At 39.9% G+C, this 14809-nt stretch overlaps 1 protein-coding gene across 6 annotated transcripts in view; it reads left to right on the top strand.

Annotated features, from left to right (window-relative positions):
* The first annotated feature begins 21 nt into the window (after positions 1–21).
* Positions 22–14809, top strand: part of NCOA6 (nuclear receptor coactivator 6) — a 41666-nt gene continuing 26878 nt past the window's right edge. For 2 of the 6 annotated variants that reach the window (XM_053393961.1, XM_053393957.1), the window contains exons 1-4: positions 23–237; positions 11366–11475; positions 13334–13448; positions 14606–14742. The gene's annotated coding sequence lies outside the window, so the exon portion shown is untranslated. Of the gene's footprint in view, positions 266–9108; positions 10086–11365; positions 11476–13317; positions 13449–14605; positions 14743–14809 lie in introns of those variants that run through there. The other 4 variants (XM_053393963.1, XM_053393958.1, XM_053393960.1 and 1 more) reach the window with 4 other exon arrangements.

The following is a 14809-nucleotide window of genomic DNA, read 5'->3' as shown; positions in this document are numbered from 1 at the left end:
GAGGAGAGGAGGAGGCGGAGCCGCGGCCGGGCTCGAGGGTCGGTGTCCTGGAGGTTCGGGCTCGCGCTGACCTCTCCCCACCCTCAGCCTCCGCCCCCCACACCCCGCCCGCTTCTCCTTTCCCGCCAGGGCAACCGGCGGCGGCGGAAGGAGCGTGGCGGCGTTGTTGCCCGAAGCCGCTGCTTTCTTTCGGGGGCCGGGAGCGGGCGCGTTAAGCGGGAGCAGCAGCGCCACCAGGTGAACGCGCGCGACCGGATTCCGTGTGGTGTGTGCGTGCGAGGCGGGGCCGAGCGGGTGGGTTCCCGGCGGGGGGGGGGTTGCGTATGGGGGGGCGGGAGGGCCGAGCGGAGGAGCAGTTGCCCGGCAGCCCCAGCAGGCTCGAGGGGAGCAGGGCCCGGCTGTGGGAGGGGCTCTGGTGACAGCCGTTGAGAGGGACGGGCCTGGTCAGGGTCGCCCGGGACGAAAGCGGGGGGGGCGGGGCGGGGGCCTCCCAAGGGCCGTGCGTGGCGACCGGGGAGGCCTGGCACTACCGAGGGCGAGTGACGGACGGTGCCAGGTCTTTGGGAACAGGGGGAGGATGTGCTTCAGGAAAAGCAGCGTATTGGCTGAGCCCGGACTTGGGAGGAGGAAAGTGTGTGTGTTGGGGGGGGGGGTTGTCCTCGTACTCGGGCCTGGTCTCGCAACCCACCCACCCCGGCTTACTAGATGCCCTTTAACTACGAGAAAATGGCCCAGGTTTAGACACAAGGTGGGGGGACCTCCAGGACAAAACACAATGGCCGCCCCTTTGCCTCGTAGCGCCCAATCTCATAGGCAGTCCTGTTTTTTTGGTACAAAACTCTTGCTTCCTTTGGTTTCCCTTGGTCATTGGTAGTGCACACGTGGAGTTGGCAGCAGGGGTTCGCCCCTGAGTCCAGAAGGACTGGGCCTCCAAACTACATTTCCAGCAATTGTTTTGTTTTTAAATCGCTTGTCAAATGTGCCAGGCTCTTTGAGGTGGGATTCGTCTCTTTTCAAGATGCCCGGAGTGGTATGTGTAGTCGGGCTTTATGCTTCTCTTAAAGCCCTGAGGAGCCCAGGCTGAATAATTTATCTGTAGCCTGACTTTTTCACTAAATTATTCACACACGTCTATTTCAGAATTATCAGATAGACAAAGAGTTGTGCTGCTGGTTTATAACTTGGATTGATCGGGATAATGGAAAAAGTTGATATGGATGGGCTCATTGTGTGTAGGTGGGCTGCCCTTTGGGGTTAACAAATCTCATTAGAACCACAATACTTTTTTGACATGATATGTAGACAAAAATTACTAATCTCAAATGGTCCTGCTGGTGTCACATAAGCTCTGCGTATATGATAGGTTGGATATGAAATAACATGTGATGTATACAAAGTTTTAGTATCCTGTTTGATGATGGCTCTTACCTGATGTTCCAAGTAAGGGGTCCTTATCCCAAGAAACCTTTTGAAATCTTAAAAACTGGAGAGTAAGTCGTATACTGTTAAGTATGGGAATTGGTAGCACTTAACGACTTGATCTTAGAGGCTGTTCACACAGCAAAGTTATCCTAGAATAACCCCGGGAAAGAACATTGTCCGAGGGTGACCCTGTGGCCTAAGTTAAGGGACCCAGAACCCTAAGAACATCAGCACTTTTGTTTTTAAAGCTTATTGGTTCCTTCTTTATAGAATATTTTGAATGGCACATTTTACTCCTTTGAGTTTATATATTTGTTTGAAAACAAATGATCAAAAACTATCAGCGATGCATATTGTAAGCATTTGTTTTGGTCATAGGGCGCTCACATTACCATTTAAAATGCAAGAAAATTCAGTCATATCACTACTGGCTGGAAATGTCACTGAAATAACAAATGATGTAGCCTGTGAATAGTGGTAACTTCTGCAAATTGCTTGGGACTGTTGGGGGTTTGAGATTCTTTGGTGGTTTAAAGTTTGGCTAATTATTCTGCTTGTTCAGCCCTTGTTCCTGTAGTCTTAACTCTTGAGGGTTGTTTTGCAGGTGGCAAAGTGTAACTTAAATGGCTGCCAAATTTAACACAGGAAAGAGAATTCTAGCTTTGGACTTTGTTTGCATTTAAATTTGATATGCCTTCTCTTTGTCTAAAGAAATTACCTTATAGGTGCAAATACAACCCCTAATAACAACTTGAGCAAAATACTGGTTTAATATGAGCAATTGTTTTATTGGCACTCTTTTTTTAAAGGAAAATGGAGGGTAGAAAGGGTCCCTCATTCTCTCTAATTAATGCAGAGGCTCATTATTATTATTTATTATATTTATATACCGCCCTTAATCTGAAGATCTCAGGGCAGTTCACAAGATAAAAATACAAGATAAAAACACAAATAAATAGTTACAACAAAGCAAAACAATTCCCCCACATAAGTACTTGGATGTATTTTGTGGGTTAAGACGCAAAATATATGGGTTTGAGCGGGAACTGAAAGAACCTTTCTAAGTGGAGTTTCCAGTGAATTGAATATGATGTGGAAAGTAGTATTATTTACAGACAAGTGATCGACTTTGTTGGAATATACTTTAGTATTACAGTGCTTCAGTATATATATGTGTGTGTGTGTGTGTGTGTGTGTGTGTGTGTGTGCTACTGTTCACATAAAATTTCATAGCAGTGTACAAAGTTAAAATAACATCAACTGTAGTCAAACAGTGAATGGGAAATACAAATTTCTGTTAAACAATATTGGATAAAATGTAACAGGTATGTAATGTAGAGCGTAATATTTAATACAGTATTTAAATATGCTGAATCTATAAACTTCTGGAGATTGTTGAAAATTACCGTTCACCGGTAAATAATTGTGAGTGGGTAGGAACTTGGAGAAATGCAACTGTGTGGCTACAAATGCTAAAAGAATATACCAACACAATTATCTTTCTGAGTTGTAGCCTTAGCTCTTAAACAAAAGTATTGTAACTTATTACACAGCAAAATATTTTGGAATAACAAATCACTGTGAATTGCAGCCTTTGGTCTTCTACATAAAATATGGTGCTTTATCTAGCAGTTATCTTCTTACTGAGCAAGTTTTTGTTTTTCATAATCTAATCGAAAAAAGTATTGGGCTGCAATCTATACACACATGGTATAAGACTCACTGAATTTCATGGGATTTACTTCTGAGTAGTCATGTGCGGTGTTGTACTGTTCATTGTGCTTTTTTCATAGTACACCAATTGACTGGGCATCAGAGTACTTTTTGTTGGTGCTTCTCCCTCAGCCTGGTCTCTGTTTTCCATTTATTTGTTGTGAAATATTCAACCACTCATACATTCCCTAATATGTCAAGTTTTAAATTTTTGCAACAGAATGTTTTTTCATTTCTATGAATTAATCCAACTCCTGACTTCTTTCTGGTTCTGTTATGATGGGTGTAACTCTTCTATATTGTAAACATTTTGTTGTAAACCATCATGGGAGATGTTTGCCTAAAGGGTGGTATACAAATATACCAAATAAATTTATTTTAAATGGCCTTGTTGCTATTCTGTATCTCTGCTGCATATGAGAGGTTTTTTAAAGTTCAAAAGGTGAGACTCTTATGACATATTATGCAAGCAGCTGAACTGAGAAAGAGTAAAACTGCTAGGATCCTTGTTTTGGCTTGGCAGATGCACACATCTTTTTGCAAATATTATTTATTACACTGTGTAATTTGTCCATATATGTTACATATTCTTCACAATGTGGGACACAATGTGTCCCATTGTGGACTGGGCTACAACAAAAAATATGATAAGATCTAAACAAAAAAGCATAAAACACCAATTCACAGTAAAAAAAGGTAGAGTATCAGTTACAAAAGGGAAAACAGATTCAGCCATCCCCAAAAGTTCAGGTAAAAAGGTGCTCTTTGGCATGGTGCTGAAATGTGTGCAAAATAGGTGCCAGGCACACATTGGGAGAGGGAGTTCCAGACCTTGGAGGCCACTAGAAAGAAGTCTCTTCCATGTGCTGCCATGCCTTGAGTCTTCTAGGGCAACAGAAATGCTAACAAGGCCTCCCACAGTGAAAACACCTCTTAGTTTGGTCTGTTTGGGACAAGTTGATCTTTCATGTATGTTGGATCAATACCATTTAGGACTTAATATATCAAAGAAAAGACCTTCTTCAATGTATAGCCCACCTTTGTGGTGGTCTCACCTGAGGCAGTTTACAGTATGACAAAACCGTATACCAAAACAAGGTAAAATTTAGTCAAGGAATAAACTAACAATAATACTAATAGGAGAACAAAAAGCCAACTGGCGAAAAGATGGCTTTAAAAGTGATTGATGCCGCTCCTTATGTTGTCTCTGTGGTCTGTTGGAAATTCCAAATCACTTTTTGCAACCAACTTTCTACCTTCTGTTCTTCCTTCTCTCTTGAGTCTGAAGGAGAACTTGCTTGTAAAATATGTGCCACCTGTATAGGTCACTCACAGATCTAGTTTGCATTCTTTAATACAACATCTGAAGTGGTCCTGGTAGGGCCACTTCAGATATTAAAGTTTTCCTATAGGGAAAGCATTAATGTTCATACTGCTCATTTGGGGGTGATTCCACATCTCCATACATATAGTGTAGCTGTAATTGGCCACACTTGCATGTTTAGAAAAAGTTGGTGTAGCATGTTTCAGTCTACCTGTTGAGTGCTTGGATTTTTGTGTACAGTACTAATTTGTGTAGAAAAACCTGTCTGAAGCAGTTTGCAATAATTCCCTACTGTTATCCTAGAACAAAGAAATTTTAGACACATAGTGGGATTACTTATCGTCTTTTTTATTTTCTCTAACCTTTTGCAGTCTTTGCCAAATCCTGGTTGCTGCTTTGCATAGCTAAAGGATCTGTCCCTTTCATTTTTTGCATCTTCGACCAAACATTTGTTCACCCACATCTTATATTACAGCAGTTCCATCTTGCTACTATTGCTCCAGACTTGCTTTGTGGTCTCTAAAAACAAATGTGACATGCACTGACTTCTTGTCTTTTGCTACACCAGGTTCTGGTCCTTAGAGCTAAGGCTGTTCAGTTCCCAACCCCCACATTCTCATGTTCTGCACACTTACCTGTTATCAGTTTTCTTTCTTTCCTTTTCTTACTTTCTATGTGTCTGGTCAAATTTCCCCTATGATGTAGGTTGTCCACCTGTGCCCTACGTGGTCAGTGCAGGATTACCAAATGGGCAGAGTAGGCACCAGACTATGGCCTTTCCTTTTAGGGGCCCCATGACAATGGATCAAAATAAAATTGATTTGATCTTGAGAGAAAATTACAAAAACGTATTGGAGATAATTTGTGAGCCCCCCTCCCCCCGATTTTGAGTGCCTAGGGGCCTCCACAGGGTTTAATCCAGCACTGTAAATGGTTTGTGACCTGGATACTTTTAAAGTCTCCTTCTGAACAAATCCTGAATATTTTTATTTGTTGTATCCTTAAAATGAGCATCTAGTTAAGTAAATTAGCCTGCAGTTTAATGTACTTGTCTGGCACTGTGCCATGTGTTACAATGGATGTCTAAGATTTAGCAAGTGTCAACAATGGTAGACAAACATTGTGCATGTCAAAACTTGAGACAAACATCACTGAATATCAACACTTAATATACATTAAAGGTAAAGGGTAAAGGGACCCCTGACCATTAGGTCCAGTCGTGACAGACTCTGGGGTTGCGGCGCTCATCTCGCTTTATTGGCCAAGGGAGCCGGTGTACAGCTTCCAGGTCATGTGGCCAGCATGACTAAGCCGCTTCTGGCGAACCAGAGCAGCACACGGAAACGCCATTTACCTTCCCGCCGGAGCGGTACCTATTTATCGACTTGCACTTTGACGTGCTTTTGAACTGCTAGGTGGGCAGGAGCTGGGGCAGAGCAACGGGAGCTCGCCCCGTCACAGGGATTCGAACCGCCGACCTTCTGATCAGCAAGTCCTAGGCTCTGTGGTTTAACCCACAGCGCCACCTGCGTCCCTTCATTAACGTACATACATTAATGTACGCCAGTGGACTTCCGGGTTAGCGCCATTTTTTTATTATTAATTTTTTATTAAAGGGTTTTTTTTTATAACAACAAAAACAAAACAATACAATACAATAAACACAACAAACAAACAAAAACAAGTACAATTTCAGATCTTATTTTCTTGTACCTTACTTCTCTGACTTCCTCATGCCTCCCTTTTCTGTATTCCAATTTCTAATCATTTATTCAGCAAATCTTCCCTTATTTTAACTTAGTTTGATCTTACTTATTCTCCTTATCTTATCCATTACCAATAGTAACCATTTATTTTCTAATCCAACATCATTTTAACTTTCATTAATTTTATAATATTTCTTTAAATAGTCCTTAAATTTTTTCCATTCTTCTTCCGCTGCTTCTCTTCCCTGGTTTCGAATTCTGCTCGTCATCTCTGCCAGGCCCATGTAGTCAATCATCTTCATCTGCCATTCTTCCAGGGTGGGTAGATCTTGTGTCTTCCAGTACTTTGCAATGAGTATTCTTGCTGCTGTTGTAGCATACATAAAAAAAGTTATATCCGTCTTTAACACCCCTTGGCCGACAATACCCAAGAGAAAGGCCTCTGGTTTCTTAGGGAAGGTATATTTAAATACCTTTTTCAGTTCATTATAGATCATTTCCCAGAATGCCTTAATCTTCGGGCACGTCCACCAGAGGTGAAAGAATGTGCCTTCCTTTTCCTTACATTTCCAACATTTATTATCAGGCAAATGGTAAATCTTTGCAAGCTTGACTGGGGTTATGTACCACCTATAGATCATCTTCATAATATTTTCTCTTAAGGCATTACATGCCGTAAATTTCATCCCGGTGGTCCATAACTTCTCCCAGTCAGCAAACATAATGTTATGACCAATGTCCTGAGCCCATTTAATCATACTTGATTTAACCGTTTCATCCTGTGTATTCCATTTCAGCAGCAAATTATACATTTTTGACAAATTTCTAGTGCTGGATTCTAACAGTTCAGTCTCCAATTTTGATTTTTCCACCTGGAAGCCAATTTTACTGTCCATTTTAAACACTTCATTTATTTGATGATAGTGAAGCCAATCTCTCACTTTCCCTTTTAATTTCTCAAAACTCTGCAATCTCAGTCTGTCCCCTTCCTTTTCCAAAATTTCCCAATATCTTGGCCATTTAGACCGGGTTAGCGCCATTGACTAATGGCGGATTCCCTCCGAGCTCCGGAGGGAATTGGCTCCGCAGGATTTGGGTCTTGCCGCTGCGGCGACGCGGGGACCCTCAGAAATCACAGGCGCTGAAGCCTGTGAACCTGGTGACTCGGCGGGCACCATTTGCGCCCCCCCGACCCGCGAAGGAGCCGTTTTAAAGGCTTCGGAACGGGGGACGGGGCGAGCGGCGTGGTGCTGAGAGTCGACTGCTTCTCCTGCGGAGTGAAGCCGCATGCCATAGTCGGAGAGCGCTGACTTCTTCTTGTGAACAATTGGACTTTAAAAGCAACAACCCGTGAGTAGTACGGAAATTGGATTTGCAAAGAAAAAAAATTTTTGAATTAGGCACGATCGGGGAAGGCGCAAACAGGAAGTCCGTCTCCCCGTCTTGTAAATAATTTAAAGCAAGGACTAGTTAACTAAGGTCGAGAGAACTTCTTCTTTATTGGGTAAAAGACATTAGTTTCACGATTTGGCAGTATAAGTAATTTTACTGGAGGATAAGAGCTAATTTTGAGAGCTGAAGTGCCACCACCCCGGACCCGGGAGTGATCCGCGAGAGAGCCTGTTGAGGAGATATAGAAGAGTTTGACAGCTGTCAAATTAGCTGTCAAGAAGGAAAAAGAGAACTTTGTTTCTGCTGTCTCTGCTGGATATATTTGTTACAATTTGGTTATATTTTGTTGAAAACAAGGAAGAACTGATACAAACTAACTTGATTTTTGGATTTGAACTGGAAGGAAGATTAAGTAACCAAAATCCCTCTAGAGGGGATTTTGGGACATTACAAGAATGGCTGAAGGAGGAAAAATTCAAGCTAAATTGGACAGAGTTTTTCTTCTCTTGGGAAAGTTACAAGGCCAAATTGATGTTTTGGCTACCAATGTTGCAACTCTGGACTTAACAGTAAACAAATTCATTGAATTTGATAAGGATTTGACTCAGGAAGTTCATGCACCTGGACAAGAAGAGAAACTTGAGAGATTTGAGAGTGTGGAGAAAGAGATATATGTTGTTTCTAAGGAAAAGGAAGGAGGAGATGTAATGTTGCAGATGACAAAGGAGAGCCAGAGGCCTGACATGATGGTTACAAAGGAAAATAAGTACTGGATGATGAAAATCTGGTCTGAATTGGAGATTGAAGAATGGAGAGATCTCCTTATGTGGAGATCTGAAGACCTATGGATTACAAATTTGATTAAGGTGGAAGTTGGAGCTTTCGGGACATTTGGACTTAAAAGGAGTAAGAAACAAGATTCGGGCTCCACTTTTAAGTATGGAGGTCTGGCTGGAAGAAACATGGACCCTATTGGGACAGAGCTTCTCCTAGATCTGGTGTTTAATAAGGACTACCAAAAAAAACGGCAGAGAGGAATTGAGAGAGAAGAGCCTCGGACGTGAGGTCTCCAGGCTGATAGTAGACTAAGACTGATGGACATTTGTTGGGGATCGAAACCGGGAAAGGGGGGGTGGGGTTTGGGAATCCAAAGGGTGTACAATTATAATCTGTTTTTTTATTTTGTTTTGTTATTAGTATGAAAATTGGGGAATTCATGGAAGGGAATTTGGGTCGACTTTAGAAAAAAGTTTTAAGAATGAGCACTGATGTACAAATATTGATGTTTATAAGTTAAAATTGGTTTTTCTAAAATGAATTAAATATAAAAAGGTCAAAAATTGGGGATAAGAACTTGTTGAACTAACAATTTGAATTGGAATATAAGAAAGGGAGGTGTGGGGAAGTCAGGGAAATATGTTATTGAAAATACGGATTGTAAACTTTATGTGTTTTTAACTTTTTTGTTTTTTGATTTTTTAATGTATTAAGGTGGAAAATCTCAATAAATATCTTTTTAAAAAAATAATAATGTACTCCAAAAAATTGGGCAAAACAACTATTTTCAGACTTAGCAGGGATTCACATGTTAAAGTCAACATGCATTAGATTTTGGCTATTAGTTTAATTAATTAAAAATTACTTTAAACCTTCTTAATTATTTAAAATGCAACCCCCATACATAGACACATAGAATCATAGAATTAGAGAGTTGGATGGGACTCTGAGAGTCATTTAGTACACGCCATCCGACATCCAATTTGAAATCATCCTTAACCCTGCTGAGCTTTGAAAATGTGCTAGCAGTTTTACTGTTGCACCACTGGAGAAGTGCGATCAAGCAGTCCTGACTAACAGTGCTGGGTGCCTCAGTTATATTACTGGGTCATTCCATATCAAGTGATCTAATTTTTAATGATTTTTCTGTACTTCATGTCATCCAATTTTCTTAAAATTTTGTGCACTTATTGAACAATCAAAACTAAGTTTAAATCCAACATTTTATTTTTTTATCTCCTCCCATTTTTGAGTTATGAGGGTGATGTCATGTGCTGTTGTTCATTTGAGGTTGAATTTGCCCAATTTTAAGAACTGGTAAGGAATAGATTATTATTATTATTGTCTTGATATGTAAAACCACAGAATTCAAAGAGGGTGTGCTTTCTTTTCCTGTGACTGTATATCTGAGTTTCTAACACTGTCAAGAATAGTGTTACAGTTTCAATGCCCAATACTGTTTTCTCAGTCTAATGAAACAATGTTTCATATTTACAAAGCAGAAAAGTAAAAATAAATAAATCAGATGCAGTTATAACATTACTGTATTGCCACTTTTAGCTGAACCTCAAGACAGTATTCTCACCTACATCTACCTGTTTTGGCAGGTAACACAGCTATATAGACAGGTTTTTAAGGATCTGCCAGTTCTAGTTAACTATAAGCATGAAAGCATTCTATGTTGGTCCCGGCCCATGGTGTGAAGGCACAGGTTGTAGCAGTTTTGTGGAAGCTAAGCAGATCTAGATCTGGTAAGCATTTGGAAGGGAGTCTGTCTAGAAATTCTATGCATGTTGCTTAGAATTACATCATTTGTGTTCCTTATGTCTTGATGGCTACATGCCAGGTGCCGGGAACATTTGACTCTCCATATGTTGCTGAATGAAACTCACACCACCCCTGGTAATTGGCCATGTTTTCTAAGGCTGATGGGAGTTGAAGTTCAGCAATATCTGGAGGACCAGATATATACTGTCTCTGATTGCCCGTTAGAGTTAGGGAGTGATAGTAGGAGAAAGCTGCTCTGTTTGTTTCCTGTTTGTAGTTGCCAACTTAACATGTATGGGACATATTGGGTTGTTTTACTATCATGGAAGAAAGAGTCTTAGGGCATAGTTGGGAATTCATAAAGAGACAGAATGGTTAGAGGTCATTCTCTGTCACAGAGGTCCAAAGTACCCTAATAGGTGTGTGTGTGTGTGTGTGTGTGTGTGTGAGAGAGAGAGAGAGAGAGAGAGGGACTGTTTATGTTAGCTTGGAGTTCTTTTGAAATGAAATCATATTGGACCCCCTTAGCAGATTGACACTGTCAAAATAAATGGTGGAGGTTGCCTGAACCTATGAGGTGCTATGTATTTCAGCTTAGGATCTCATAGGACCAGACCCAATGGTTCTGACAGTGGCCCAAGTCCATCTGTAGTGGCTTTGAGCTGGGCACAATGCCAGTCTGACCACACCACCACTTTAATACAAAGGCACGGAATGCCAGAAGTTCTATATGTTTGTCAGGCCTTTCTAATAAAGGAAAGTTGGTAAGCTGAACTGGGCTTTCCTGATAATAAATCTAAGAGGAGGAGAATAACGTTTCTTGGATAAGGGGTAGTTAGACATCTGTTGTGGACCATTTGGATTGAACTGTACACCTTTTATTTTATTTTTGTAGTTGGCAGAAGTATTATAGTCTGATATGCTTATGGCACTAATGACCTTATATAAAATTATGTCAAGCTGCTTGTGTGTTCGTCTGGCCTTATATGGATCCAAAAAAGGGCAAACATATTAGATTACACTTCACGTGTAATTGGGACATTTTACTCAGTTTCTGGACAAATAGCTTGTAAAGGATAGACGCCATAGCTCAGCAATACATAGGATGCATTGCATGCGTAATATTCCAGATTCGGCCTCTTTCATCTCAGATAGCAGGACTTGGAGAGCTGCTGCCTGTCTGAGGGTTAGATTTATCAAGTAGTCTGAGTGTGCAAGTTACTTTCATAAGCAACATTATACATGTGTGTGTTTTTCTTCTTAGGGTTAAACTCAAAGTGTGCTGACACGATCATCTAAAATGCTTGTTAGGTTGAGATTAATGAATGCCATTTTAAACAACATATAATGAAGAGCCTCTGAAAGTTCATCTTGGTAAGTAAAAAGGGTTTCTTTTGGTTTCATGTATTGCTAATCATATGTACTTTTCTTTATGCCTTACTTTATGTTCCATAGTTTTGGTGACCCTGTTGGTCTAGCTGTTGGAGTTGGAAATTTTATTATAAGAGGTGTTGAAGTACCCCATCACAAATTCAGTGACATTCTCTTTAGTATGGAGAAAGTCTAGGGTCTGCTGGTTGGTATGGCTAGTGAGCATATTAGTTGTGGTAAAGCTTACAGTCATGCCCTTGTTACTTCTTGAACATGTGAGAGGGTTTGTTTGAAAATTCCTATACAGTGGTGCCTCGCAAGACGAAATTAATTCGTTCTGCGAATTTTTTCTTCTAGCGAATTTTTCGTCTTGCGAAGCATGAAATCCCATAGGAATGCATTGAAAATCAATTAATGCGTTCCTATGGTCAAAAAAAGTCCAAACAAAGCCAAATTTGGTACAACAAGAGTTTATTAAGTGCTCTTTAAAGTCACACATACTGTAAAGAGCATTTCAAAATTCAAACCCAGAAATTTTTTTTAAAAAACAGCAGAGTGGCCCAATGGTCACAGAAAATCATAAAAATGCAGAAAAAAAAACAAGCTTCCAGATTCTTGCAAACCCCTCCCCAACTGTTCCCCCAGCCACCCAGCACACAGAAATTCAAATCCAGAATTTTATTAAAAAAACAGCAGAGTGCCCCAATGGTCACAAAAAATCATAAAAATGCAGGAAAAAAAACACAAGCTTCCAGATTCTTGCAAACCCCTCCCCAACACCAAGTCCTTGAATTCCAAACACCCCAACCCAAAATCCAACCCCCCCAAAAAAAGTTTTAAAAGCTTAACTTACCAAATGGCTGCAAAAGAAGTTTTGGAAAAGCTTCAAAAATCACCAAAGTCTTTAAAAACCTCAAAAAAGGCTACTATGTACACTGCGTTCTATGAGTTGCTCCTCGAAGTCAAGTTGCAACTGTATTAACGGTGTTAAGAAAAAGGAAACAAACTTGCAAGATGTTTTCATCTTGCGAAGCAAGCCCATAGGGAAATTCGTCTTGCGAAGTAGCTCAAAAAACGGAAAACCCTTTCGTCTAGCGAGTTTTCCGTCTTGCGAGGCATTCGTCTTGCGGGGCACCACTGTAGCTATATGCCAAACTGACAGGTGTGTTTTAGGCAAGTACTTTTTAGAAACTATAGGGAAAGCCACTAGAAGAGAATTTGTAGTGTGGAAATTATGGATAGGGAAATCTTGCTCCTCTACTCTAAAACTAAAATAGTTTTACTTTCTTTAAACAAATTATATATATTGGAGTTTAATGAGTAGATAGCACATGAACATAGGGTGGGATTCAAAAAGATTGTTGAGCTTTTTTGGGAGGGCAAAGTTGTTGAGCTATTTCTGAGGAAAATCGGGGAAAAACAACTCTGCCAATTTCCGCCCGCACATTGCAATATTCCAGATATGTGAACCCTAGGTTTTGCAAACATCTTGTCTGTGCAAGCATTGCCAGATGGAACAATCCCCCCTCTTCTCCCCTGTGCACTGTTCTGGGGGCTCACCCGCTCTAGCCAAGCTTGGGGGGCATGTGACAGAGAGGAGAGGGGGAAAGCCCCATTGTTCAAGCAGGCATGAATCCACCCCCATGGATTCAAATCAAAGTTTCACAGGTCTAAATTCAATGCTTTCCACAATTCTCTTGTTTGTTTACTAGTAGCTAGAGTGTGATAGCATACAACAAACAGCTGAAAGGAGATATAGTTTGCTAATGTATTTTCTTTTTTTAAGAAATAGAGGCTTGTGGAGAGTTAATTATTCTTCTCCTCTTCTTGAAAAAATTATTTTAGGTTTATTGTTATCTAGGAAGGGCAACAGGACCTCACCCAGAATCTAATCCAGATCAGCACCATGTTGTATGATTTTGTGGATAACGTGATCGTCATTCAACTTAAGATAATTGTGGAGTTATGACTAACAGGTATCCAACCTCTTAGAAAAACAAGTATTAGAATGTTAGCAAGCCATTGATGTCTGTAGTGTGAGCTTTTGCTGTGCAGATATAGCCGAGAATAATGCAGATAACCTATGTACAAATAAAATTATTCACTAATGAAATGGTTTTAGTATTTCAGAAATTATCAAATGCCAGTTGCAGATTGTCAAATGTTCAGAATTTAATAGATATGTAGCCTAATCCAGTCATATTAATTTGCAAATAAGTCTCATTTAGCTAAGTGTAACCTACTGCCATGTACGTTTGTATAGGATAAAACCTTATAAAATAATTATAATATTTAATAAAGAAACATTAAGCATATATGCCCTGTTGAACTCAGTGGAACTAACTTGTGAATAGTCATGCATAGGCTCATGTTCTAAGTGAGCTATAAAGTCATCAGCATAAAGGAGGAAAAACTCAACCTTAATGTTGTGTGTTCAGTTTGTGGGAGTGGCCTCAGATATTTAAAATTCCTATGCTGCATAAATACTTGTATACCAATTTCATATATAATTTGCCAAGTTTTATCTTGGTATGGGTGGAGAGACTACTTTATTATCAGAAAATGATTTTGGTTAGCTTTATTTATTTATTTAATAGATTTCTAGAACCCCTTCTTTAAACTTCTGCCTCTGCAAACTCTCCCTGGATTAGGGAAATAAAACAAGACAAGCTGACTTCCTCAGCGCAGATCAAACAAACAAACATTTATTTATTTGATTTTTTAACATTCTAAAATTATTTGTTACTATGTTTCTTAATAACTAAGTTAACATTAAACAATACAGATGTAAGTATGTTAGCCCTATGGTTAATCGCTAAACGGAAAAATGCCTCTACCATATACGCAAATTTAATGGAGACTTTCCTGTGTAAATGAAGAACTTTTTAAAAATCACTCCTCGCATTTTACACTCTACCTACCAGATATAGGGATGTATCCAACTAAATCAATGAATGGATATCCTTTTTTAAAAAAGATGGTTTTACTTTTTATCGTTGATAAAAATATTTGAAGGATTATGTTGACTTTTGGTGAAACACTTAGGAACTAATATAATGATGTCCATGCTTGATTTGGTTCAGAGCAAAAAAAACTCCACCCCTTAATTAATTTTAACTGGATGCATCTGCAGATTTGTCACAGCTGAAGTTTTCAGAGGATTGGACTCCCACTGTCTGCAAAAGCAGACCAGCAACCTGAATGCCCCTATGGCTCAATTTTTCTGGGTCAGCTTAAATTGTCATGCAGCTTCTGATACAGGATCTCCAGGTAAGCTATTTTTTTATTAGCAATATATATTAATACATGATAAATGAAAACATTAGTTTTTTTGGAT

Source organism: Podarcis raffonei, chromosome 6, assembly GCF_027172205.1.
Source record: "Podarcis raffonei isolate rPodRaf1 chromosome 6, rPodRaf1.pri, whole genome shotgun sequence".
NCBI classification, from domain to species: Eukaryota; Metazoa; Chordata; class Lepidosauria; order Squamata; family Lacertidae; genus Podarcis; species Podarcis raffonei.
Note: the sequence above shows the minus strand (reverse complement) of the source record. Positions and strands in the feature narration are given on the sequence as shown.